Genomic DNA, 25,458 nt, shown 5'->3' on the forward strand with positions numbered 1-25,458 from the left:
AGGAAGATAAGAGGCTGATTTGCAGCAAGCAAATGAGGCCCGTTTACTAACCCAAGAAGTCATCACTAGTACGGCCGAATGGGCCGAGTGGTTAAAGCACCGATGCGCGGTTATGGCGGCTCGTATTGCAAACCACTGGCGGTGAAAGGCAGGACGGCAAGACGTGTGTCCCCTTGCCGTACGTGCACTGGTGCGCAAAAGCGACTGGGATCCAGAAACCTGGGATGGGGACATTTGGGAGACAAGCGAGGACGAGTCTCCCGGGGAAGGCGGGGCTGTACCCACAACTGCAGCCCGTTGTCAAGACACTATACGAGGGACCGCATGGGGAGAACGATCAAATGGTAGGGAGGGATTTTATCCAGCAATATAAATCCTCCGAGATACAGGATTTCGTGCAGCGTTTCAAGCAGTGTCCCAAAGAACCGCTGCTGGCCTGGCTGCTATGGATGTGGCATGATGGAGCGGATGCGATTACCCTTACCCCTACTGAGCTAGGCAGGATGGGCTCGCTCACCACAGACCCCCTCCTTTGTAGGAGTCTCAAGATAGGGGCGAACTCGGAGGCGAATTATCCGTATCCCTCCCTCATGGCATGGTTGACCATGGCTATCAAAACCATCTGGAGCTCGCCCGCAGACATGGATGACGGGTTGAAACAGTGGGCCTCCATCCCAGAGGGGGTTAGCCAGCTCCGACAGCTGGGCATGCTCACTGGCATATTTGCCGAGCATTTTGAAGGGCATGACGTTGTAGACCTGACCAGTACCATCCGCACCCAGCTTCTGCGGAACTGCCCCCCCTCAAGGTGATGATCCTGCCAATGGTTGGGTGGCCATAGGATTGGTGGGGGATGGGGCACAGCTCATGATGCAATTAATGGAAATTGACAGTATGACGAAAACCACAAAGCTGCGGCAGGTGAATGAGAAGCAAAAGGAGAGGGTTAGCCGCAATACAGTGTTTAAAGACCTACTGAAAGCAGGGATTCCTTTGGGGGAAGTGGATGGGAAAACCAATGCTGAGCTGTTAAAATGCTGGTTACACCTTAAGCCGGAACAGCGTATCAAGGAGAGGGTAGGGGCCCCGATGAAAGGGCGGCCCCAAAACAAGGTAGATGGCACCCCCCAGTGGCCCCAACCTTCTGCCCCACTGGCAGACTATATTGAATGGAAGCTGCCTGCCCAGTATTGACGGGGTGATGGGTCCCCCTCACCCCCTGCCCTGGAGGTAAGGTGCTATGTCGTGGGGGACCACCGCCCTTATGTCCCAGTAGAGATCTGCTGGCCTAGCGGGGAGGGGGGGGAACAACGAGTAATGGCCCTTGTGGACACAGGAGCGGAGGTGACTATACTGCATGGCACCCCACCCTGTCGGGGCCAGTTGGTAATGGTGAGCGGCCTCGGAGGGGCGGAAGTTCGGGCCATGCCGATGCAGTTACGGCTGGCCATCGGGAAGGCCCCCCCATATGAGTCTCTGTGGAGTGCCCAGGCCCTGTTCCACTGTACTCTCCCAGAAGTCACAGATCCACTGCTCCCAAAGAACTGTACATTTGAGTTTAATGGTTTCACCTCAGGATCACTGCTTTGCTCAATGTACAGCACCTAAATGTACTATCAATGAATCTAAAAGAATAAAAATTTAAATAATAGCAAGTAGGTAGAAGTACTGGAAACAATTGGTTACATCTAAACCAAAATTGTAATATGCCTTGTAAAGCTTAGACTAACAAGCCATTCTCCTGTCTCAAAGGATAGCTCACCCAAAGTCTCTTTCCCGATTGCCAGGCCCAGTGTGCCCCTCTGTTCGTAAGATAAGCACTCTGGCTGCTTGTCCCCTAGGTGAAGGATACCAGACCAATCCTTTGATCTTAGTTATAAACAGGATGCCCTCCTGATGTGCATTCCTTCCTGTAGATTTTGTGATCCCCTGTCGACTTCACAGTCTTGATTAGTTTCAGAGTAACAGCCGTGTTAGTCTGTATTCGCAAAAAGAAAAGGAGTACTTGTGGCACCTTAGAGACTAACCAATTTATTTGAGCATGAGCTTTCGTGAGCTACAGCTCACTTGATTAGCTGGTTGTTCCATATGCAAATAGACTTGCATTGTGAGAAGAGATAAGTGTCTACAACCCCCTGCCTGAACAGAACCTGTTTATCACCTTCTGGTGACCTGTTTTAACTTACATATTGTAAGAACACAGTTTTCAGTATAGATACATACATACCTTTTTAAATAATATCCTTACAAATATTTTGCAATGACTATGATGACCAGCAGGCTACGGGCTCTCAGAGACCTTACATGCTATCCTTTGTATAACTATTATGTAAACATCAGACCCAAGTGATCCTGTAAACCTCTGTGCACCCCTTATGCCCTCTGCCACTTGGCATTAAGGGGTCCCTGGGTCACATATGGTAACATTGTGTGTTATAAAACAATCTTTATTAAATTTTTATATCTGAACAATGTTTCAGTGCTGTAATATAATTCAGAGACCATCTTGTGGTGAAATCCTAGTCACACTGATGTCAATGGCAAAATTCCCATGGACTTCAATGGGATCATATTTCACCCTTGGAGTTTTACTCCAGCATGAAGTAATCTAGAGTTAAAATAGCCATTTAGTTATGATTATTAATGTATCAAATGCCAGGTAGCTTTAATTGTCCAAGGACTAACTCAAAAGGCAAAAACTTATCTTAAATTTTAATTATGGCATTTACATGATTATATTTTTTGTCTAGAGAAAGAAATCAGAGTGAGCGTTTCTTCTTAAAATTGCATTTTAGATTAAATCCCTAATGTCCATTGAGAATCCACAGTAGTAGTTTTCATTTATTGCCAATTGGCAACAAGTGGTACGAACACACTTAAGGGCTGACTGAGCAGGCTTTTTTACAGCTGACCTCAGCCAAAATGTAAATTGCATCATTCCACTGAATGTTTTTGCTTTTAAGACAAATGGGAACATTATGGACTATTTTCTTAGTCTGCTGAGGAGCACAATCAAGCCCTATCAGACTTTTGGAAACTTGCCCCTTAACCAAGATTTTATGAAGCTTACATACTGTGATTGTGCCTTTATTATGTAGATTATTTATCCTGATTATATTTAGGGCCCTATGAAATTCACCATCCATTTTGGTCAATTTCATGGTCACAGAATTTTAAAAATAGTCAATTTCATGGTTTCAAATGTTTATATCTGAAATTTCATGGTATTGTAACCATGAGGGTCTCGACCCAAAAGAGGATCATGGGGGAGTCGCAAAGCTGTTTTAGGGAGGTCACGGGATTGCCACCCTCACTTCTGTGCTGCCTTCCGAGCTGGGGTCTGAAGGCCGCAGCCGTGGAGCTTCCTGAAACCTGGGGAGATTCCCAGAGGTAGGGCTGATCTCCCCATGCTGCTGGGAGTGCCCCAGCGGGGGGCTCCTAGCTGCTAGTCCCAGTTGGTCTGGGGAGGGATGGGACTTCCCCAGAGAGCGGCCGTGCAGACGAAGAGGGAGATCAGACCCTCCTCTGGGAACTGTCTCCGGCTGCAAGAAGCTCCCTGGCTGCTGCTCTCACAGCCCAGCTCTGAAGGCAGCGCAGAAGTGGAGCTTCCTGCAGCTGGGGCAGGTACCTGGAGGTGAGTCTGATCTCCCCCCGAGAGTAGGGTTGCCAACTGTCGAATCACACATACCCAAACACACTTCGCCCCACCTCCTGTCCTGGCCTCCCCCCAAGGCCCCACCCTGCCCTTTCTGAGGGTCCCCCACTCCGCTCACTCCGTCCGCCCTCCCTCCATTGCTCACTTTCCCCCACCCTCACTCACTCTCTCATTTTCACCAGGCTGGGGCAGGGGGTTGGGGTGCGGGCTCTGGGCTGTGGCGGAGGGGTTTGGAGTGTGGCAGGGGGCTGTGGGCTGAGCCTGGGGCAGGTGGTTGGGGTGCCAGAGGGGGTGCAGGCTCTGGAAGGGAGTTTGGGTGCAAGAGGGGGCTGAGAGCTGGGGCAGGGGGTTGGGGTGCCAGAGGGGGTGCAGGCTCTGGAAGGGAGTTTGGGTGCAAGAGGGGGCTGAGAGCTGGGGCAGGGGGTTGTAGTGGCTCTGGCCAGGCGGCGCTTACCTTGGGCAGCTCCCAGAAGTGGCCAGCATGTCTGGCTCCTAGGCTCAGAGGTGGCCAGGTGGCTCTGCACACTGCCTCTACTTGCAGGCACCGCCTTCGCAGTCCCCATTGGCTGCGATTCCTAGCCAATGGGAGCTGCAGAGTTGGCGCTCGGGGTGGGGGCAGCATGCGGAGACCTCCTGGCCACCGCTGTGCTATTTGCTTCCGGGAGCTGTTTGGAGCCGTGGCAGATAGGGAGCCTGCCTTAGCCCCACTGTGCGCTGACTGGACTTTTAGCGGCCTATTAAAATTTTCCGGACTGGTTTCCATAGCCACTGGGAGATCAATTCTGATTCCAGGAGACTCCTGGCCAATCCAGGAGGGTTGGCAACGCTACCTGAGAGTAGCCATTCAGGGGAAGAGGAAGTCCCGTCCCTCCCTAGCCCCGCTGGGACTAGCAGCTGGAGCCCGCAGCCCTGCCCTGTCCCATGCAATAGCTAGATTTCACGGGGGAGTTATGATTTCATGGTCTGATGCGTTTTTCACAGATGTGAATTTGGTACGGTGCTAATGATATTGATTCTGTTTAACACCAGCCTTTAAAAATGAGACAACACAATACATATTGTTTACCTCTTGAAATATCTGTATGTAGGTTTCTTTAAATATAATGTACAGAAAACATACCTGGAATGTTAACTGTCTCATTACACAGCAATAAATATATAATATGAAGATAAAAATAACTAACCTTCATGAACAATAAGTGTTAGCTATCCAGTAAGTTAAGTTAGTATTTCTTATTGAGTATGATGTAAAACACATCTCTTCTCTGAGCCTATAGCTAATAAACCCTAAAGGTGGATCTCAGTGCCCTTTTGCATCAAGCCTGAGTAGATAAGCTTTATGTAGGAATCTATGCAGGGGTTGCAAATCTAACTTCCAGCTCACAAATGAAGTGTGAGGCAGTTGTTATGCAGTCTTCAGTCCCTCATTTGGAACAGTAGCCACAAACCCTTTGCACCCCTCTGAGTGACTTTTGGCAACTGGATCTACAACAGCTGTGGACCTCAGGCTGCTCCTCCTCTCCTGTCCCATCCTCAAACCCTCCTCTATCGTAGTTTATACATAGTTGATTTAGGGCCTAATCTTATCCTGATTTCAACAGGACTATTCACATAAGCATGTGAGTAACTTTACTCAAGCCTTTGGAGGATCAGCCAAACTTCATGCTAGAATGGGCTATAGGCTCCCCCGGTGTGTCAGCTCCATGGTTGTACACCCCATGTACAGCAGAACATACAATTCCACTGCAATGGGGGCATTCTACAGCCCATCTGGCCATAGTTGAATTTAACCCAGTTCACTGCCTATATTATATATAGGAACCCTATAGCTTATCCAGATGCAAGCATTCTAGACATGCTAGATGAATAGGGCAGCTTGCAAGACAGAATGGATATCAGCACTGAACCACTGCCAGAAGCAGAAACAGAAAGAGGAGTGAATCTGTTAAAAAATAGGAAAGCTGGAGGAATAGATAATACAACAGCTGAGCTGCTACAAGCTGGTGGACAAATGCAAGAAAAACATTAGGAAAAATAAATAAGAAGGTATGGGAGCAAGACGAGGTACTGGATGATTCATAAGCTTATTATCAGTGCCAGGAAATATGATTAAAGTAACTGCCAACAGATTAAGACTAGTTTTAGAAGAAGTAGTAAATCAGAAACAGTGTGGTTTCAGACCAGACTGAAGTTGCATTGATCAGATATTCACGTTCTGACAGCTGATGGGGGAAAAAAAAGCAAGAAAGGGAATTAAAGATGTTTGCTGTTTTCATCAGCTTCACAAAGGCATTTGATTTGGTTTGGAGGGAAGTATTATGGAAAGTAATAAAATCATATTAAGTTTGTCATGCTGTCTGGAGTAGTTCACAACCGTGAGTGCCAACCTCAAAGCAGACTGTCAAAAAGCAGGGCAGACACCCCAAACTGGTGATATGTTCTGTAATTAGATTTCACCAACCCAGTAACAAATGTGAACTCCTGAAGTGCTATAACAGTCTTACATGGAGTCACTGACAGTCCCCTTGGGCATTCTAGTCTATCTTACTACCCAGGCAAGCTGGACTATGTGATAGTTGGTTGCTATACGTCAAAGATCACAGAAGATTCCAATTGCTTCCAGTCACAGGAGACCAGTCACTTACTCCAAGGCAATTTGTACATCAGATTTCACACCAAAAACCAATCCTATAGTAAACTAACTCGACAGTTATTAACTAGGAAAAAGAAATGAGAGAGTTATTTACAGGTTATAGCAGGCGATAGAAAGATAGATAAGATAGATACACACACACAAATGAGTTACAGCCTATGTTTCCAAAAGGTCACAGAGTTGTAGCAGTCTGTCAGCACTGAATGTCTTTCAGGGCTAATCCAAGTTGACCCCTGGGATCTCTGCTTCTGTTTTGTAGCTCTGGCCCTGTGAGAGCCCAAACAGAAAAAGAGATTAAAAGTTCTTGTCAGCTATCTTTATTTGCTTCTTGCAGAATTCCTGATGTGAGGAGCCTTTTTGCACATAGCCTCTTCGTGGGTGTGCTGGGCCAATTAGCAAAGTCTGTATTGTGATGTCCCACGATGGCCCATTTAGTTTTGATAGTCCTTTCTGATGAGCAAATAGTAATACCTTTCATAGGGACTTAGCATTTTGCACTAGGTATAGTTTTTTCTTGTTTGGTGAGTTATGTAGTTCAAGCATTTGAGTATTATTTTATAGCATGGGATACAGACATTATAAGTAGTATTAAAACATGTAGCAACCTACAAGCATTTCATAAAATCTAAACACTTGTTATAAATTCAATACCTATCTCAACCATACTAAAACAAAGGTGAGCTGGACTGATTTCCAGCAATGAAATTATCAGTGCTCAGCTAAGGCCTAAAGCTTTGGCAAGAGCTGACACCTGGTTTGCCAGCATCATGAAGTTCCAGATAAGATAATTGCAATTATAAAAGTTAGGTATGAAGACTCCTGTAGTGCCGAAAGAATTGGTGGAAAATTAAACAACTGATTCAAGTCAACGTTTGGTACAAGACAAGGGGGAATGCCCCTCTGAGGGTCGGTACCTTGTGGTGAAGGGGCTTGCGTGTTTTGAAGAACCTCAGGACTATGTCATCTGGAGCCTAGGGTTCCTGGCAAGGTCACCTTAGGCGAATAGGTCTGTGGGGAGGTTCCAGACTAAAAATGAACAACCTCAAGACCCTTATGAAAGCCCCAAATGACCAGATGAAGCCTACCCCTGGGGGTGGTGTCAAGCGAGCGTCTGGTGGGTGGGCTACCCATATAACCCAGCTGGGCCCAGCCTGAAAAGGTGATGTGGACCCGTCTTGTGGGCTCACCACCCATGAGGCAAAGAGTGAGGGTTGGGTGTGATGCCAAAATGGCAGCAGGAGGGATGGACCACAATGAACTGGCCCTCTGCAATGGAACTGGTTCTAGGGACATGGAATGTCACTTCAGTGGTGGGAAGGAGCCAGAAGAGGAAGAGGTGGAAAGGTACTGACTAGATATAGTCAGCCTCGCCTCCACACATAGAATTGGCTCTGAAAACAAACATCTCAATAGAGGGTGGTCTCTTTCCTACTCAGGAGTGGCCCCACGTGAGAGGCCTTGGGTGGGTGTAGGGATACTCACAAGTCCCCGGCTGGGTGTTGCGCAGTTGGAGTTTGTCCTGGTTGCTGAGAGGGTCACCTCGATGACACTTCAGATATCAGAGACTGTTGTGTGTGTCTGTGCACCTAACGGTTCAGAGCACTCGGCATTTCCGGAGACAATGATACTGGTGCTCAATACAGTGCCACCTACCGGTGCTGTAGTTCTACTCGGGGACTTCAGTGCTCACATGAGGAATGATGGAGATACCTGGAGGGGGAGTGACTGGGAGGAATGGCTTCCCTGGTCCGGACCTGAGAGGCGAGTTGTTCTTGGACTTCTGTGCTAGTCATGTCCATAACGAATACGAATACGAAGGTTGCTCAGACATGTACTTGGTACCAGAGCACCTTGGACCAAAGATCAGTGATAAACTTCATAGTCGTCTCGGACCTAAGGCTGTATGTTCTGGATACTTGGGGTGAAAAGAGGGGCAGAGCTAGCAAACGATCACCACTTAGTGGTGAGTTGGATCTGACGCAAGGGCCACTGGCCAGATAGACACAGGAGGCCCAAACAATCATTGCAAGTCACCTGTGAACATCTGGTGAAGGATCCTGTGCAGAAAGACTTTAATTCCCACCTCCAGAAGAACTTCTGCTGCATCCAGGTGAGGTCTTGGACAGTGAGTCTGAGTGGGCCATGTTCAGGGCCTCAATCATTGAGGCAGCCACAAAAAGCTATGGCCTGAAGGTGGGTGGTGCCTGTCATGGTGGGACCCGCTGGTTGACTCCAGTGGTGAAGGAAGCTGTCAAGTCAAAGGAGGCGGCCTTCTGAACAATGCTCGAACCAGACTCCTGATATGGCTGAGAGGTACTGGCTGGCTAAGAGGGCTATGGCTGTGGTGGTCATTGAAATGAAAGCCCAGGCATGAGAGGAGTTTGGAGAGACCATGGAGAATGACTACCGGATGGCCTTAAGGTGTTCTGGCAAACCATTCGTCAAGTTAGGAGGGGTCAGCGGGACGTTGCCCAGGCTGTTTGCAGTAAGGGTTGTGAAACACTGACCTCGAATGAGGAGGTCGTTGAGAGGTGGAAGGAGTACTTTGAGGAACTCCTCAACACAATGGACATGCCCCCTTCCAGGAGGCAGGTGAGATTGGATCTGTGTCTGATACAGAGGTCGATATGGTGGTAAAGTGTCTTTGTCGTTGTGAGGCAGCAAGGGTGGGTGAAATTTGCCTGGAAATGTTGAAAGCACTGGACAACGTTGGGTGTTGTGGTTCATGCACCTCTTCAATGTTGCGTGGAAGTTGGGTGCAGTTCCTCTGGACTGACAAACTGGGGTGGTGGTCCCAATCTTTAAGAAAGGAGACTGGAGGGTATGTTCCAACTATAGGGGGGAAATCACACTCCTCAGCCTCCCTGGCATACCAGGGAGCTGGAGAGGAGTTTATGCCCATTAGTTGAACTTCAGAATCAGGAGGAACAATGTGGATTCCATCCCATCTGTGGAACACTAGATCAGCTCTTTACTCTCTCACAGATACTCCAGAGGTTTTAGGAGTATGCTAATCCAGTCTACCTTTGTTTTGTAGAGCTGGAGAAGGAATATGCCCATGTTCCCCGAAATGTCTTGTGGGAAGTGCTGCATGAGTATGAGGTCCTGGGTGCTGCTTTTGTGTGCTATCCAGTCTCTCTATTCTTGGAGAGAGTTGTGTTCATATTCTTGGCATTAAGTCCAGTTCAGTCAAGGTGAGTGTCCGATTCTGCCAAGGGTGTGTCTTGTCCCCATTCCTGTTTGTGATTTTTTCATGGACAGGCTAACTAGGTGAAGCCAAGCTGTGGAGTGTATCCAGTATGGGGACTTGGAGGTGGCATCTCTGCTGTTTGCAGATGGTGTTGTCCTTCTTGCTTCTTCAGACTGTGATCTCAGATGCTCACTCAAATGTTTTGCTGCTGAGTGTGAAGTGACTGGGTTGAGAATCAGTACCTCCAAATCAGAGGTCATGGTCCTCGCCCAGAAGAAAGTGGACTGCTCTCTCCAGGTGAAGGGGGACCAGCTCCCCTTAGTAGATGAGTTCAAATATCTAGGGATCTTGTTCACGAGTAATGGCAAGCGGGAGCATGAAATCAACGAGCAGATTGGTGCAGCGTCTGTACTGATCCGTGGTGGTGAAGCGAGAGCTGAGTTCTAGGGGGAAGCTCTCTGTTTACAGGTCACTCTATGTCCCCATCCTCTATGGTCATAAAATTTGGGTAATGACTAGGGCCCTACCAAATTCAGGGCCATGAAAAATGCATCATGGACTGTGAAATCTGGTCTCCCCCTGTGAAATCTGGTCTTTTGTGTGCTTTTACCCTATACTATACAGATTTCACGGGGGGAGATCAGATTGGGGGCCCTGACCCAAAAGGGAGTTGCCGGAAGGGTACAAGGTTATTTTAGGGGTGGTTTGCAGTATTACCACCCTTACTTCTGAACAGCTGTCTTCAGAGCTGGGCAGCCACAGAGTGGCGGCTGCTGACTGAAGTCCCAGTCAGCAGCCACCTACAATAACCCCCCTGCAATAACCTTGTGTCATAAATATAAAGGGAGGGGTAAACACCTTTAAATCCCTCCTGGCCAGAGGAAAAACCCTTTCACCTGTAAAGGGTTAAGAAGCTAAGATAACCTCGCTGGCACCTTACCCAAAATGACCAATGAGGAGACAAGATACTTTCAAAGCTGGAGGGTGCGGGAAACAAAAGGTTCTCTCTGTCTGTGTGTTGCTTTTGCCGGGACCAGAGTAGGAATGCAGGTCAGAACTCCTGTAAAGAGTTAATAAGCAATCTAGTTAGATATCTGTTAGATTCTGTTTTGTTTAAATGGCTGATAAAATAAGTTGTGCTGGATGGAATGTATATTCCTGTTTTTGTGTCTTTTTGTAACTTAAGGTTTTGATTAGAGGGATTCTCTACGTGTTGAATCTGATTACCCTGTAATGTATTTACCATCCTGATTTTACAGAGGTGATTCTTTTACTTTTTTTTCAATTAAAATTCTCTTTTAAGAACCTGATTGCTTTTTCATTGTTCCTAGGATCCAAGAGTTTGGGTCTGTGTTCACTTATGCAAATTGGTGAGGATTTTTATCAAGCCTTCCCCAGGAAAGGAGGTGTAGGGCTTGGGGGGATTTTGGGGGGAAAGACATTTCCAAGCGGACTCTTTCCCTGTTATTTTTGTTAGACACTTGGTGGTGGCAAGGTCCAGGGACAAAAGGTAAAATAGTTTGTATCTTGGGGAAGTTTTAATCTAAGCTGGTAAAAATAAGCTTAGGGGGGTTTTCATGCAGGTCCCCACATCTGTACCCTAGAGTTCAGAGTGGGGAAGGAACCTTGACACCTTGTGACCCACCTCCCAACTCTTTTGGGTCAGAACCCCTACAATTACAACATTGTGACATTTCAGATTTAAATAGCTGAAATCATGCAGTTTACAATTTTAAAAATCCTATGGCCATGAAATTGAGCAAAATGGACTGTGAATTTGGTTGGGCCTTAGTAATGACCAAAAGGATGAGATCACAGGTACAAGCGGTGGAAATCAGGTTTGTCTGCAGGATGACTGGACTTACTCTTTGAGATAGGGTGAGGAGCTCGGCTATATGGGAGGGCCTCGGAGTAAAGCTGCTACTCCAGATTGAGAGGAGTCAGTTGAGGTGGTTCGGGCACCTGATAAGGATGCCCCCCAGGGAGGCTTCTGTTGGAATTATACCAGACACGTCCCATGGGGCAGAGGCCCCAAGACCAACTCAGGCTACGCTGGATGGATTATATTTCCTGGCAGGCCTGGAAAATCTGGGGAATCCCCCAGGAGGAGCTAGAACCTGTTGTGGAGGAAAAAGAGGTCTGGTCCTCCCTACTCTCCATGCTGCCACTGCGACCCTCACCAGGAAAAGCAGCATAAAGGAAGAAGAAGAAGAAGGGGGAATGGAATCACCATTACCTTTTTCTCATATTCTAAAATTGGACAGTAAGAATGTAGCGGAAGGCATGATATTGTGTGATCTAGAGTTAAACTCTTTCATTTATGGTGCAGATGACACTGTACAGCTGACACCAATGTTTGAATGAATAAGAATGCTCTTCATTACCTTGGAAAACTGGTGTAGTTGACTTGGATATACAACTACTCTGTCTTCTTGACATTTATTATATCTTGGAAAAGTGACAATAGATAGAAGTGTTGAAATGCAGCAGCAGTGAAGTTGCAGAGCAAGGAGAATCTTATATACATCTTGGAGGCTTGATCAGTGCCAATGGTTCCAGCACAGAGGAGATTAAAAGGAGGTGTGTTTTAGCTACAAGTGCTGCACAGAAGTTGATGAATTTATGGACTGATGAAAACATTACATTTGGTACCAAAGTGAAAAGTTATCAAACTAGTCTACTAAAAGTGTTACTCTGCAGTCTGGAAGCAGCTGCATTAAATTAAACGGACATCAGAAGGCTGGAGGCAGTAGAGATAGGAGTTCTCCAGAAGATGGCAGGTTTATAGTGGAATGTTTTTAAGATAAATGAAGAAGTTAGAAGGAGAGTAGAACATGAAATCAGTGCATGGGATTGGCTGCAATTGAAAAGATTACAATAGTGGGCACATTGCAGAAGGCAAACAGATGATGGGATGCCAAAGAAAATAATGCAAATTCAACCAGGTTCAGTCAGACCTAGAGGCTGACTACTGACTCGATGGTGGAACATCTATGCAGGAACATGTCTGGGTTGGGCTTAATGGAGGAACAAACCATGTACAGGAATGAATGGTGATGCTGTACTGCTTCCCGTGATTGTAAAGATTCTTTGGGACGAGAAGCTACATTATATGCTTGGGCTGGTCCAGCACATAATCAGGGGCCATGATTGGCTTTCTATGTCATCTCCCCCCGACCCCAAATACATGCGCACATGCACACACAGCTGAGCAGAACTCACAATGATTAATGCCCTGATCCTGCACCATGGAAGACAATGAGAATTTTTCTATTGGCTTCAAAAGGAGCAAGAGTGAGTACTAAATTAACTGCCCAAAGTCACATAGGAAGTCTGTGGCAGATCAAGGAATTGATCCCAAACCTCTTTAATCCTATAATATCTCACCCACAAGACAATCCTTTATTCTCCCTTCCCCCCCCCCCCCCCCCAGGCAATGAGTTCTAAATTTTTAATCAAAATTCATTAATTCTCCTGCAACTGAAAATGGGAATCAAGAAATTTCCCTACAATATATCAATCAGTTTACAGGTAATACACATTTTTTTACCTAGAAGAAAAAAATAGTATGCAACTTCTTAGGTCCTAACTCCGTTCTCTGTTGAAAATGTAATAGCTCAATTTTATATTTTGCATTAATTTAGACCTTCCAGCTCTGTTTGCAAATTGAAATCCAGTCCCCCTCAGAGGAATACAAATCTAAAGTCCCATTCCATTCTTAAGATAACCCTGGATGCTTTCATATTAAAACTGGACCATGGTTTTCCTCAGGGTCCCAGAAGTGTGGTGAACCTAGGCTGATGCAACCCCCTAGATGGTGCCTAAGTGGGTCAGACCACATGGTCTGAGGCAAATGCCCTGAGAGGCATGGGACAAAATGTGAATGCGATGGTGAACATTTGCTTATTTTACAGTAGAGGTTTGAGTTGAGGTTGTGTATAACAGTTGCATGAAAAATATGCCTTTGCGTTTTTCAATATACTTTTAAAAAGTTTTCTTATCTTGGAATCTCTTTGCCATTATTGTTATTTTTTGTATGTTGAGCATCGTCAGAGACGTAGCTATTCTGAAAGGTGAAGGTCTTTTAAAGGAGAATAATGTTACTTATTACAGGCATATTCCAGTGTTGTCAAGGAGACCAGATGCTATGGTAAAAGGAAAACATTTCAACAGAAAAGCACTTACACCATTTATGATGTTCATCTCTAAAAATTCTCGGAAGGCATGTTATGAACCCATTTGCAGAAATGAGTCAATACTAAATGGGGTATTAGAGGGAAAAACAGCATAAGCTGCTATTTACTGTGCTCTGACCTCAGAAACGATATCAGATTTACTCTTGCTCTCTGTAGAATGAGTCACCCACAGTCCCTGACATGGGATTTATTCCATTACTTGTGTTTGGTTCCTAAGGATAACTGTGGCATTGTTTCTGTTTGTTGACAGGCAAACACATACCTATATCCTCAGACAAATAGAGAAAGTACAGTAGAAAGACATTTTAATTAAGAGAAGGACAAAAGGGAAGATGAGCTTCTGTGCGCAATTGCTAATTACTAAAGAGAAAGGTTTATGCTATTTGAATGATCCTGTGGGGAGGTATAGTACAGGACTTGGATCACAGGCAGAGGCATTCCTATTTGGGACTGCTCAAGGAGCTCTGTAAGTTAGAGCAGCCCTAGGTACTATTTTAATTTTTCTGACAATCTGGCCTGGCTGCATATGCAGCCCAGAACAGTTGAAATGTAAAGCATTGAGGCCGCTGCCCTGCTTGCTCTGACATGCTCCCTCCTGCCATGGTCATACATCCTACATGACTCATGCACTGGGCTGTGCAGGAGGGCAGAATACAGCTGCCTACATAGGCCCTATGTTGCCCCTGCATTCCCCAGAGGACTGCTCAGCCCAGTTTAGGCCTCTTTATGCTATTAGAGTGGTGCAAAGGGGGCATACCTGTCTCTATATATCAAATACAGAGGAAAGTATATTCTGTGCATTGCGTATTTGTTGTCTTCCGTACAGCAAATTAGTTCAATGTGAGCCTGGTACATTCTATCATTTCGCTATAATAAGATGTTGCACAACGTGCCAAGGAAAGTGTGGGCCCCTTACTGAATGAGGGAGGCAACCTAGTGACAGAGGATGTGGAAAAAGCTAATGTACTCAATGCTTTTTTTGCCTCTGTTTTCACTAACAAGGTCAGCTCCCAGACTGCTGCGCTGGGCATCACAAAATGGGGAAGAGATGGCCAGCCCTCTGTGGAGATAGAGGTGGTTAGGGACTATTTAGAAAAGCTGGACGTGCACAAGTCCATGGGGCCAGACGAGTTGCATCCGAGAGTGCTGAAGGAATTGGTGGCTGTGATTGCAGAGCCATTGGCCATTATCTTTGAAAACTCGTGGCGAACGGGGGAAGTCTCGGATGACTGGAAAAAGGCTAATGTAGTGCCAATCTTTAAAAAAGGGAAGAAGGAGGATCCAGGGAACTACAGGCCAGTCAGCCTCACCTCAGTCCCTAGAAAAATCATGGAGCAGGTCCTTAAAGAATCAATCCTGAAGCACTTGCATGAGAGGAAAGTGATCAGGAACAGCCAGCATGGATTCACCAAGGGAAGGTCATGCCTGACTAATCTAATTGCCTTTTATGATGAGATTACTGGTTCTGTGGATGAAGGGAAAGCAGTGGATGTATTGTTTCTTGACTTTAGCAAAGCTTTTGACACAGTCTCCCACAGTATTCTTGTCAGCAAGTTAAAGAAGTATGGGCTGGATGAATGCACTATAAGGTGGGTAGAAAGCTGGCTAGATTGTCGGGCTCAGCTGGTAGTGATCAATGGCTCCATGTCTAGTTGGCAGCCGGTATCAAGTGGAGTGCCCCAAGGGTCGGTCCTGGGGCCGGTTTTGTTCAATATCTTCATAAATGATCTGGAGGATGGTGTGGATTGCACTCTCAGCAAATTTGCGGATGATACTAAACTGGGAGGAGTGGTAGATATGCTGGAGGGGAGGGATAGGATACAGAAGGACCTAGACAAATTGGAGGATTGGGCCAAAAGAAATCTGATGAGGTTCAATAAGGATAAGTGCAGGGTCCTGCACTTAGGATGGAAGAATCCAATGCACCGCTACAGACTAGCGACCGAATGGCTAGGCAGCAGTTCTGCGGAAAAGGACCTAGGGGTGACAGTGGACGAGAAGCTGGATATGAGTCAGCAGTGTGCCCTTGTTGCCAAGAAGGCCAATGGCATTTTGGGATGTATAAGTAGGGGCATAGCGAGCAGATCGAGGGACGTGATCGTTCCCCTCTATTCGACATTGGTGAGGCCTCATCTGGAGTACTGTGTCCAGTTTTGGGCCCCACACTACAAGAAGGATGTGGATAAATTGGAGAGAGTCCAGCGAAGGGCAACAAAAATGATTAGGGGTCTAGAACACATGACTTATGAGGAGAGGCTGAGGGAGCTGGGATTGTTTAGCCTGCAGAAGAGAAGAATGAGGGGGGATTTGATAGCTGCTTTCAACTACCTGAAAGGGGGTTCCAAAGAGGATGGCTCTAGACTGTTCTCAATGGTAGCAGATGACAGAACGAGGAGTAATGGTCTCAAGTTGCAGTGGGGGAGGTTTAGATTGGATATTAGGAAAAAATTTTTCACTAAGAGGGTGGTGAAATACTGGAATGCGTTACCTAGGGAGGTGGTTGAATCTCCTTCCTTAGAGGTTTTTAAGGTCAGGCTTGACAAAGCCCTGGCTGGGATGATTTAACTGGGAATTGGTCCTGCTTCGAGCAGGGGGTTGGACTAGATGACCTTCAGGCGTCCCTTCCAACCCTGATATTCTATGATTCTATGATTCTAATGTCACAGTCACATTTTTTTACCATGTGTAATTAGATGGGTTATCGGCTGTGAATTTAAAATAAGGACCAGGAGCTGCATTTTCAGCCTAAAAAGGCTGGGCCGACAGAGGGCAGAGGTGGGAGTGGAGATGGGAGAACGGGGAACCAAAAACCCACCCACGGAACAGGGCAATGAAAAGATTAGTAAGTTAGCTGCGGTTCCCTTTTCATCGATGTGGTTTCATTCTGCCTCATCTCTTTGACTTCAGCAAGTCTTCAGTGTACAAGGTTAGAAATAAGGAAAGGTTGAACTATATCTTTTTGGGTCTGGGATTTACCTGCAAATGTGAGTTGGTCATGAGGTTTCCCTGACTCCTTTAACAGTGTGTGAATGTGTAAAATCTCTGTAGAGATCACAGCTCCCCAACATGTGGGAAGCTACTCGGAGACAAGGGATTTGGTTTAATGCCTCTGCAAATATAATATACCTGTACAGAACCAAAAGCCACAATTTTGAAAGACCAAAGTTAAAGACAGAAGCCATTTTTTTAGATTTCTGCTTCCTTTAATGAATATATACACACATATTTAGTATTCCTGAAGAAGCAATATGTGCCTCTCAATTAGTATTAATAGCTAATCTGAACCCACCAAAGCAGCAATACTGTCATCTAACAGCAGGCAACTTGTTTTATTTTTTAGATGCAGTTTGGAGATGATTTGAAAATTCTACTTAAGAGACCGATGTAGAGGAACCACCCAGCTGCAGGAAGATTTCAGCAGATACAAACTACAATATTACTGATTGATGTAGGAGCACACATTTTAGACTGGAGTTCAATTAGGTAAGTGTTGCAGCTGGTTTTGGTTGCGATAACTTGATGGGACATAAAGCTATTATGTGGCTTCACGTCAACAGGGTATCTTTTGAGTTGAAACAGGAGTGAGATAGCAGGAAATGCAATCATGACTTTTTTTGAAGATGAGTCACTGGAAATATCTTTTGATAAGAAAGGGCATGACACTTTTATTACTTTTATGGATGGATTGAGTGCTCATGAAAGCGAGGCACTACTAGCACAGACTTGTGCCAGAAAGAAGGCAGGAAGGTGCTGTACAAGCCCCCTTAACACAACTCTGGCAATGCACCTTTGTCACAGTCAGCAAAACTCCACTTATTCCAGTCCTGATTCTCGTTCTGCCTGTTGAACCAAAATCTACGGTGTGTTTTGCTGTGGACAAAACATCCAGAAAGGACTGACACGGAGAAACCACACATATTTCCACATATGACCAAAGCAGAATTTGAATGTTATACACCCTTTAAATGATTGCTTATTCATAATATGACAGGTCCCTGCCCAAAGGAGTTTATGATCTAAGACCACAGTCCTTCATTGTGTAAACTGTGCATTGGCAGAATGAGACAGCCAATGTGTGGCTGTGTTTTTCCAATAAAATTGCACCAGTATAACTTAAGGTGTGAATTTTAACCGGTTAAAAATAGTTAAGCCAGTGCAAAAAGCGTTGTGGACACTATTAATTCAGTAAGAGTGGCTTATTTTTCATTTAGCTTAATTTGATCAGTTACAGGTTTAACAGAAACTGAAATAAGCCTCTGTTACACCAAAATAAGAGTGTCTATGCAGCCCTTTTGCACTGGTTTAATTATATCCGTTTAAAAGCCAATTCAAGATATACTGGTGCAACCTTTTCATGTAGATAAGCCCTTACATATAGTAGAGGGGGCAGATGGCATCAGAAATGGTGGTGGGGAAGTGTATCAGAAGAATCAGGTTTCCACAATAAAAACATATGTGGTTATTTATTAATGTATGAATCCAAAGGAATTACAAAGTACACTAGACTATTCAATAGGTCTACAGCACCAATGGGGGTTAGTGGAGGGACCTCAAAAGAAAATAAGTTCATTCTGTTGTGGCTGTTACTGATAGCCTGTATAGCAATAGCATCAGACTGGCTTAGCATCTGTATCCCAGCCAGAAATGATTAAACAAAGTCTGAGAGAGTCTAGCCATGGAAAAAGTCATGCCCACAAGAAAACATATGCCCATATAGGTTCAGATATGGGAACCAGGTTTTAAGTATACAGATTTTCAGCAGCTCAGGTCTATCTGGTAATTATTAGAGTAAAAATAGATATTATTTGCAATTTTTCTTTCACATTCAAAAATGAATAAAGTAACAAATCTAACATGAATGTCATTATTTTAAAAAGTTAGCCTAAAGTTATTTATTAAGACCTCAAATACAAATTAATTAATTCACCTTCTCCACCTCACTCCACCCTTCCCGCCCACAGGTGGTCCCCAGTTATGAGTCTGGTGCTTTCTCCCCCCATTGCCAATGGGGAACCCATTCCCTACATTCACCTCTTCTGCTTATCATCTGGGAGGGTACTGCAGCCTTCTAGGCCCCACTTCTGCAGGCAGTACCATTCTCTATCTAGGTAGAGTTGCTGTGGCTACTCACCAGGGAATGGGGAAAATGGCTTCCTGAGAGCTCACAGGGAGAAGGCGCAAGAGGAGCTGCTCAACATAAAATAGGTAGGACTGACTTGGGCATCTGGTCACCTTATCAGTATTGCCAACTCCATGTATTCAAAAATCACAACTCAGGCCCCTCAAAAGAGATTGGCTCAAAAATAATGAGATTTAAAAGACAAACCCACATTTTCTCTTTAACCATGAGGGCTAGAAACTTACTTTTTTAAAATGAAAGCTGAGATTCTCACATATTCCCATGGCTCCAGGAGCTGGGCGTGGGTCTGGAAAACACAAAGTATTATAAGATTTGTGATAAAATAGTGGGAGTTGGCAAAGCTGCTTGTTACAGAGTCCTGAGAGCCAGCAGCTGAACCAGCTCTCTGGTCAGTGCAAATCCAATTAGTTTCCCTGGAGAGGGCCTGGTAGAGGGAAGGAATGGCTAATTACTAGATTAGCTTGGGCTGGGAAGAGCTAAAGCGCTAATTAGCCCATTAACTTCAAGAGCAGAGAAGGAACACAGGAAGGACATGTAGGGGGAATAAAAGAGGGAGAGGGAGAAAGGCTAGCAGGGCCAGGGTAAAAGGAGATTTCTGTGTGGCTAGAGCTCTTCCGTCTCTTATGATTGCAAGACATTGTAAATAGAATAGCTGCATGGGACTGTAAAAGGGTGGTGGTTGATAAAACAGAAATAAAGTACTGAGCGGTGGTACTACTCACCATTGCAGTGCCCCCTGCTGGCTGTTCTGGGGATTAGCTCTGTTCGCCAGTGCATCCTCTTCTGGTGATCCTTGCCGCCATCACTTCTGCTCCAGGACCCACATCACTCCAAAGGCCGCGGCATTTTCTTCAGGAGACAGCCTCTGGCTGTGCCACACTCTGTGCTCACCCCTTTTGGAGGTCAGTATTGCAGATCGCTGTCGAGTCAGTTCCTCAGTGGTGAGTGGGGGCGGGAGGGGACCCGGGCCTGCCCACTACTCCAGGTCCCAGCCCAGGGACCCTGTAGATGGTGGGCAGGTGCTGCATCCCCTCCAACCACAGTTACCAACTTTCACGCAGTAAATAAGCACCCTGACTTTCACAATAAGCCAAAAAGCAAGCTAATCCCATTTCAAAACAAGGCCAACGCAAGCCAATCCCTAAGAACCCCAACACTCTATGTGACTAGATCTCCCCAGCATGCAGTATGGGAATGTGGTGGGCCCAGTGTGCACCCTTGACTCTCTCCCTCCTTGCCTCTACTTGCCAGGAGCCAATAAAAAAAATAAAAATAAAAAAAAGCAACAAGCTACAAGCCGAAAACTAGTCAACAAGCAACTCACAAGCCAATTAAGTCAAAAACAAACCCAATTTCTGCATTTTTTCTGCAGGTTTGGCATGTCTGCCTCCAACCTCTCAGTCTACTTCCCCACAGCCCCAGGAGCATCTCTGCCCTTATTTCAGGGCCTCAGCATGCCAGTAGTCAGCATGGAGCTCGCTCTAACTCCCCTGATCCTGCCCAGCACTGCTCTGTCCAAGGTGCTAGCTTTCTTCCTCCTGCAAAGCAGCCAGTCCTCCCTCCTTGAGCTCCAGGGAGCAACTCCAGCCTGGTCTACACTACGAGTTTAGGTTGAATTTAGCAGCATTATCTCGATTTAACCCTGTACCCGTCCACACAATGAAGCCTTTTTTTTTTACTTAAAGGGCTCTTAAAATTGATTTCTTTACTCCACCCCTGACGAGGGGATTAGTGCTGAAATCAGCCTTGCCAGGTCGAATTTGGGGTACTGTGGACACAATTCGACAGTATTGGCCTCCGGGAGCTATCCCAGAGTGCTCAGTTGTGACTGCTCTATACAGCGCCCTCAACTCAGATGCACTGGCCAGGTATACAGGAAAAGGCCCGCGAACTTTTGAATTTCATTTCCTGTTTGGCCTGCACAGGTCACCATGCAGAGCTCATCATCACAGGAGACTATGCTGTCCCAGAATTGCCGAAGAGCTCCAGCATGGACCGAATGGGAGGTACGACATCTGATCACTGTATGGGGAGACGAATCCGTGCTGGCAGAACTCCGTTCGAAAAGACAAAATGCTAAAATATTTGAAAAAATCTCCAATGGCATGAAGGACAGAGGCTATAACAGGGACCCGCAGCAGTGCCGCGTGAAAATTAAGGAGCTCAGGCAAGCCTACCAGAAAACCAGAGAGGCAAACGGCCACTCCAGTTCAGAGCCCCAGACATGCCGCTTCTATGATGAGCTGCATGCCATTCTAGGGGGTGTAACCACCACTACCCCCACCCTGTGCTTTGACTCTATCCAAGGAGTGGCAGGCAACACTGAAGTGGGTTTTGGGGCAAGGAAGATGATGATGAGGAAGAGGTTGTAGATAGCTCACAGCAAGGAAGCGGAGAAACCGGTTTCCCCAACAGCCAGGATCTGTTTCTCACCCTGGACCTGGAGCCAGTACCCCCCGAACCCACCCAAGGCAGGCTCCCCGACCCTGAAGGTGGAGAAGGCAGAGAAGGGACCTCTGGTAAGTGTACCTTTGTAAATATTATACATCGTTTAAAAGCAAACGTGTTTAATGATTAATTTGCCCTGGCATTCACAGCCAGTACAGCTACCTGAAAAGTCTGTTAACTTTTCTGGGGATGGAGCAGAAATCCTCCAGGGACATCTCCATAAAGCTCTCCTGGATGTACTCCCAAAGCCTTTGAAAAAGGTTTCTGGGGAGAGCAGCCTTATGCCGTCCTCCAGGGTAGGACACTTTACCATGCCAGGCCAGTAGCCCGTAGTTGGGAATCATTGCAGAATAAAGCATTGCAGGTATGGTCCCGGTGTTTGCTGGCATTCAAACAACATCCATTCTTTATCTCTCTGTGTTACCCTCAGGAGAGTGATATTGTTCATGATCACCTTGTTGAAATAGGGTGTTTTTAGTAAGTGAACATTCAGAGGTGCCCATTCCTGCTGGGCCATTTGCCTATGGCTGCACAGAAATCTTCCCCGCTGTTAGCCACACAGTGGGGGGAGGGGTGAAGCCATCATCCCAGAGAATTTTGTGTGTGTGTGTGGGAGGAGGGGCAGGGTTAGTTGGGTTTCTGCTGCACGTGAACCTGGAAACTGCAGCCCCTCCTTTTAAATTGCCAACCCATTTTTAATGGCCAACCCAATGGCTACTTCATATGGGAAATGAGGGCACTGCTGTTTGAAGCCATTCCCACATGTTAGGAAAGTTAAAGAAGCCAAAAGATGTGGCTTACCATGGCTGCCTGCAAGCCAAATTCTGTTGCCCGGCTCTACGTGAGTGATCTCTCACACCAAACCAGCATACCCTCAATAAGAGGCAAAATGTGACCTTGTAATGAAAGCACATGTGCTATGTAATGTTAACAGCAAGGTTTACCATGAAAGAGAGTACCCATTGTTCTATAAAATGTGTCTTTTTAACTACCACTCTCCCTTTTTTTTCCCCTCCACCAGCTGGATATGTTTCTCCTTCCCAGAGGCTAGTGAGGATTAGAAGGTGAAAAAAACACAGTCGTGATGAAATGTTCTCTGACCTCATGCTGTCCTCCCACCCTGACAGAGCACAGCAAAATACGGGGAGGCAGACAATCTCAGAGTGCAGGATAATACAATATGACCGTGAGGAGAGGTGGCGGGCTGAAGATGGTAGGTGGCGTCAGCTTGCTGAAAGAAGACAGGGGTCAATGCTCAGGCTGCTGGAGGATCAAACTCATATGGTCCAGCGTATGGCTGAGCTTCAGAAAAGGCAGCAGGAGCACAGCCCCTGTGTAACCAACCGCCCTCCTCCCCAAGTTCCATAGCCTCCTCACCCAGACGCCCAAGAACGCGGTGGGGGGACCTCCAGCCACCCAGCCACTCCACCCCAGAGGATTGCCCAAGCAACAGAAGGCTGGCATTCAATAAGTTTTAAAGTTTTAAAGTGCTGTGTGGCCTTGTCCTTCCCTCCTCCACCACCCCTCCCGGTGCTTTCCTCCTCCACCACCCGTCCTGGGCTACCTTGGCAGTTATCCCCCCTATTTGTGTGATGAATTAATAAAGAATGCATGAATGTGAAGCAACAATGACTTTATTGCCTCTGCAAGCGGTGATCGAAGAGGGGAGGGTGCTTAGCTTACAGGAAAGTAGAGTGAAACTGGGGAGGGGGGGTTTCCATCAAGTAGAAACAAACAGAACTTTCAAACCGTAGCCTGGCCATTCCTGAAACTGGTTTTCAGAGCTTCTCTGATATGTCCCGCACCCTCCTGTGCTCTTCTAACTGCCCTCGTTGCCAGGTGCTTTGCCTCAACCTCCCACCCTGCCATAAACGTCTCCCCCTTACTCTCACAGATATTGTGGAGCGCACAGCAAGCAGTAATAACAGTGGGAATATTGGTTTCGCTGAGGTCTAACTGAGTCAGTAAACTGCGCCAGCGCGCTTTTAAATATCCAAATGCACATTCTACCACCATTCTGCACTTGCTCAGCCTGTAGTTGAACAGCTCCTGACTACTGTCCAGGATGCCTGTGTATGACTTCATGAGCCATGGCATTAAGGGTAGGCTGGGTCCCCAAGGATAACTATAGGCATTTCAACATCCCTAACAGTAATTTTCTGGTCTGGAAAGTAAGTCCCTTGCAGCAGCTTTTGAAACAGACCAGAGTTCCTGAAGATGCGAGTGCCATGTACCTTTCCCGGCCATCCCACGTTGATGTTAGTGAAATGTCCCTTGTGATCCACCAATGCTTGCAGCACCATTGAAAAGTACCCCTTGTGGTTTATGTACTTGTTGCCTTGGTGCTCCGGTGCCAAGATAGGGATATGGGTTCAGTCTATCACCCCACCACAGTTAGGGAATCCCATTGCAGCAAAGCCATCCACTATGACCTGCACATTTCCCAGAGTGACTAACCTTGATATCAGCAGCTCAGTGATAGCGTTGGCTACTTGCATCACAGCAGCCCCCACAGTAGATTTGCCCACTCCAAATTGATTCTCGACTGACCGGTAGCTGTCTGGCATTGCAAGCTTCCTCAGGGCTATCGCCACTCACTTCTCAACTGTGAGGGCTGCTCCCATCTTGGTATTCTTGTGCTTCAGGGCAGGGGAAAGCAAGTCACAAAGTTCCATGAAAGTGCCCGTACGCATGCAAAAGTTTCGCAGCCACTGGGAATCATCCCGGACCTGCAACACTATGCGGTCCCACCAGTCTGTGCTTGTTTCCCAGGCCCAGAATCGGCGTTCCACGCCATGAACCTGCCCAATTGACACCATGATGTGCACATTGCAGGGGCCCGTACTTTGTGAGAAGTCTATGTCCATGTCCTCATCACTCTCGTCACCACACTGCAGTCGCTTCCTCCTCGCCTGGGTTCGCTTTTCTTGCAGGTTATAGTTTTGCATATCCTGCTGGATAAAGTGCGCGGTGTTTATAGTGCTCATAATTGCCACGGTGATCTCAGCGGGCTCCATGTTCCCAGTGCTATGGCGTCTGCGCTGAAAAAAGGCGTGAAACGATTGTCTGCTCTCGCTCTGATGGAGGGAGGGGCGACTGACAACATGGCTTACAGGGTTGGCTTATAGGGATTAAAATCAACAAAGGGGGTGGCTTTGCATCAAGGAGAAACAGAATGGCCCTCTTAAGGATAGAACTCAAACCCCTGGGTTTAGCAGGCCGTTGATTTCACGGAGGGAGGGAGGAGAAAATGAATATAAAACAAATCTTGTCTATTTCTTGTTTTGATCCATTTCATCTATCTTTATACATATTGCTGGCAGCAGACTGTGCAGTACGACTGCTGGCCATCGTCATCTCCTGGGTGCTCATTAAAAGATGATGCAGTAGGACTGCCTGCAGGACGAATTGCCATGAGATGAAACTTAAAAGGGTAATGACCTGGCTCAGTTACTCCCATGTTTGCTCAGGTGCCCCTGACCTCACTGAGGTCGGTTAAAAGAGCACCCTGGAGTATGTTGATGATGGCTACCAGTCGTATTGTACTGTCTGCTGACAAAAGGCAATGAGCGGCTGCTGTGTAGCAATGCAGTACCGCGTCTGCCAACACCCAGGAGACATACAGTGACGATGAGCTGAGCAGGCTCCATGCTTGCCCTGGTATGGCGTCTACTCGGGTAACCCAGGAAAAAAGGCGCGAAACGATTGTCTGCCGTTGCTTTCATGGGTAGGAGGGAGGGAAGGGGGGCCCGACGATATGTACCCAGAACCACCCGTGACAATGTTTTTCCCCATCAGGCATTGGGATTTCTACCCAGAATTCAAATGGGTGGTGGAGACTGCGGGAACTGTGGGATAGATACCCACAGTGCAACGCTCCAGAAGTCGACGGTTGCCTCGATACTGTGGACACACTCTGCCGACTAAATGCCGGATAAATGCACTAAGACCATTTGTGTGGGGACACGCACAATTGACTGTATAAAAACGCTTTCTACAAAACCGACTTCTATAAATTTGACCTAATTTTGTAGTGTAGACATACCCTCCCTCTGCTCTGCTCTGCTCTGCCCTGCCCTGCAGCTCTTCTTATATAGGCTTACCCAGCCCTGATTGGCTGCTCCTCATAGCCCCTCTCCTATTGGCTGCTTTCTGAGCAGCCCAGGGCTCCATTAA

The sequence above is a fragment of the Eretmochelys imbricata genome, chromosome 1, assembly GCF_965152235.1.
Source record: "Eretmochelys imbricata isolate rEreImb1 chromosome 1, rEreImb1.hap1, whole genome shotgun sequence".
Taxonomy (NCBI): Eukaryota; Metazoa; Chordata; order Testudines; family Cheloniidae; genus Eretmochelys; species Eretmochelys imbricata.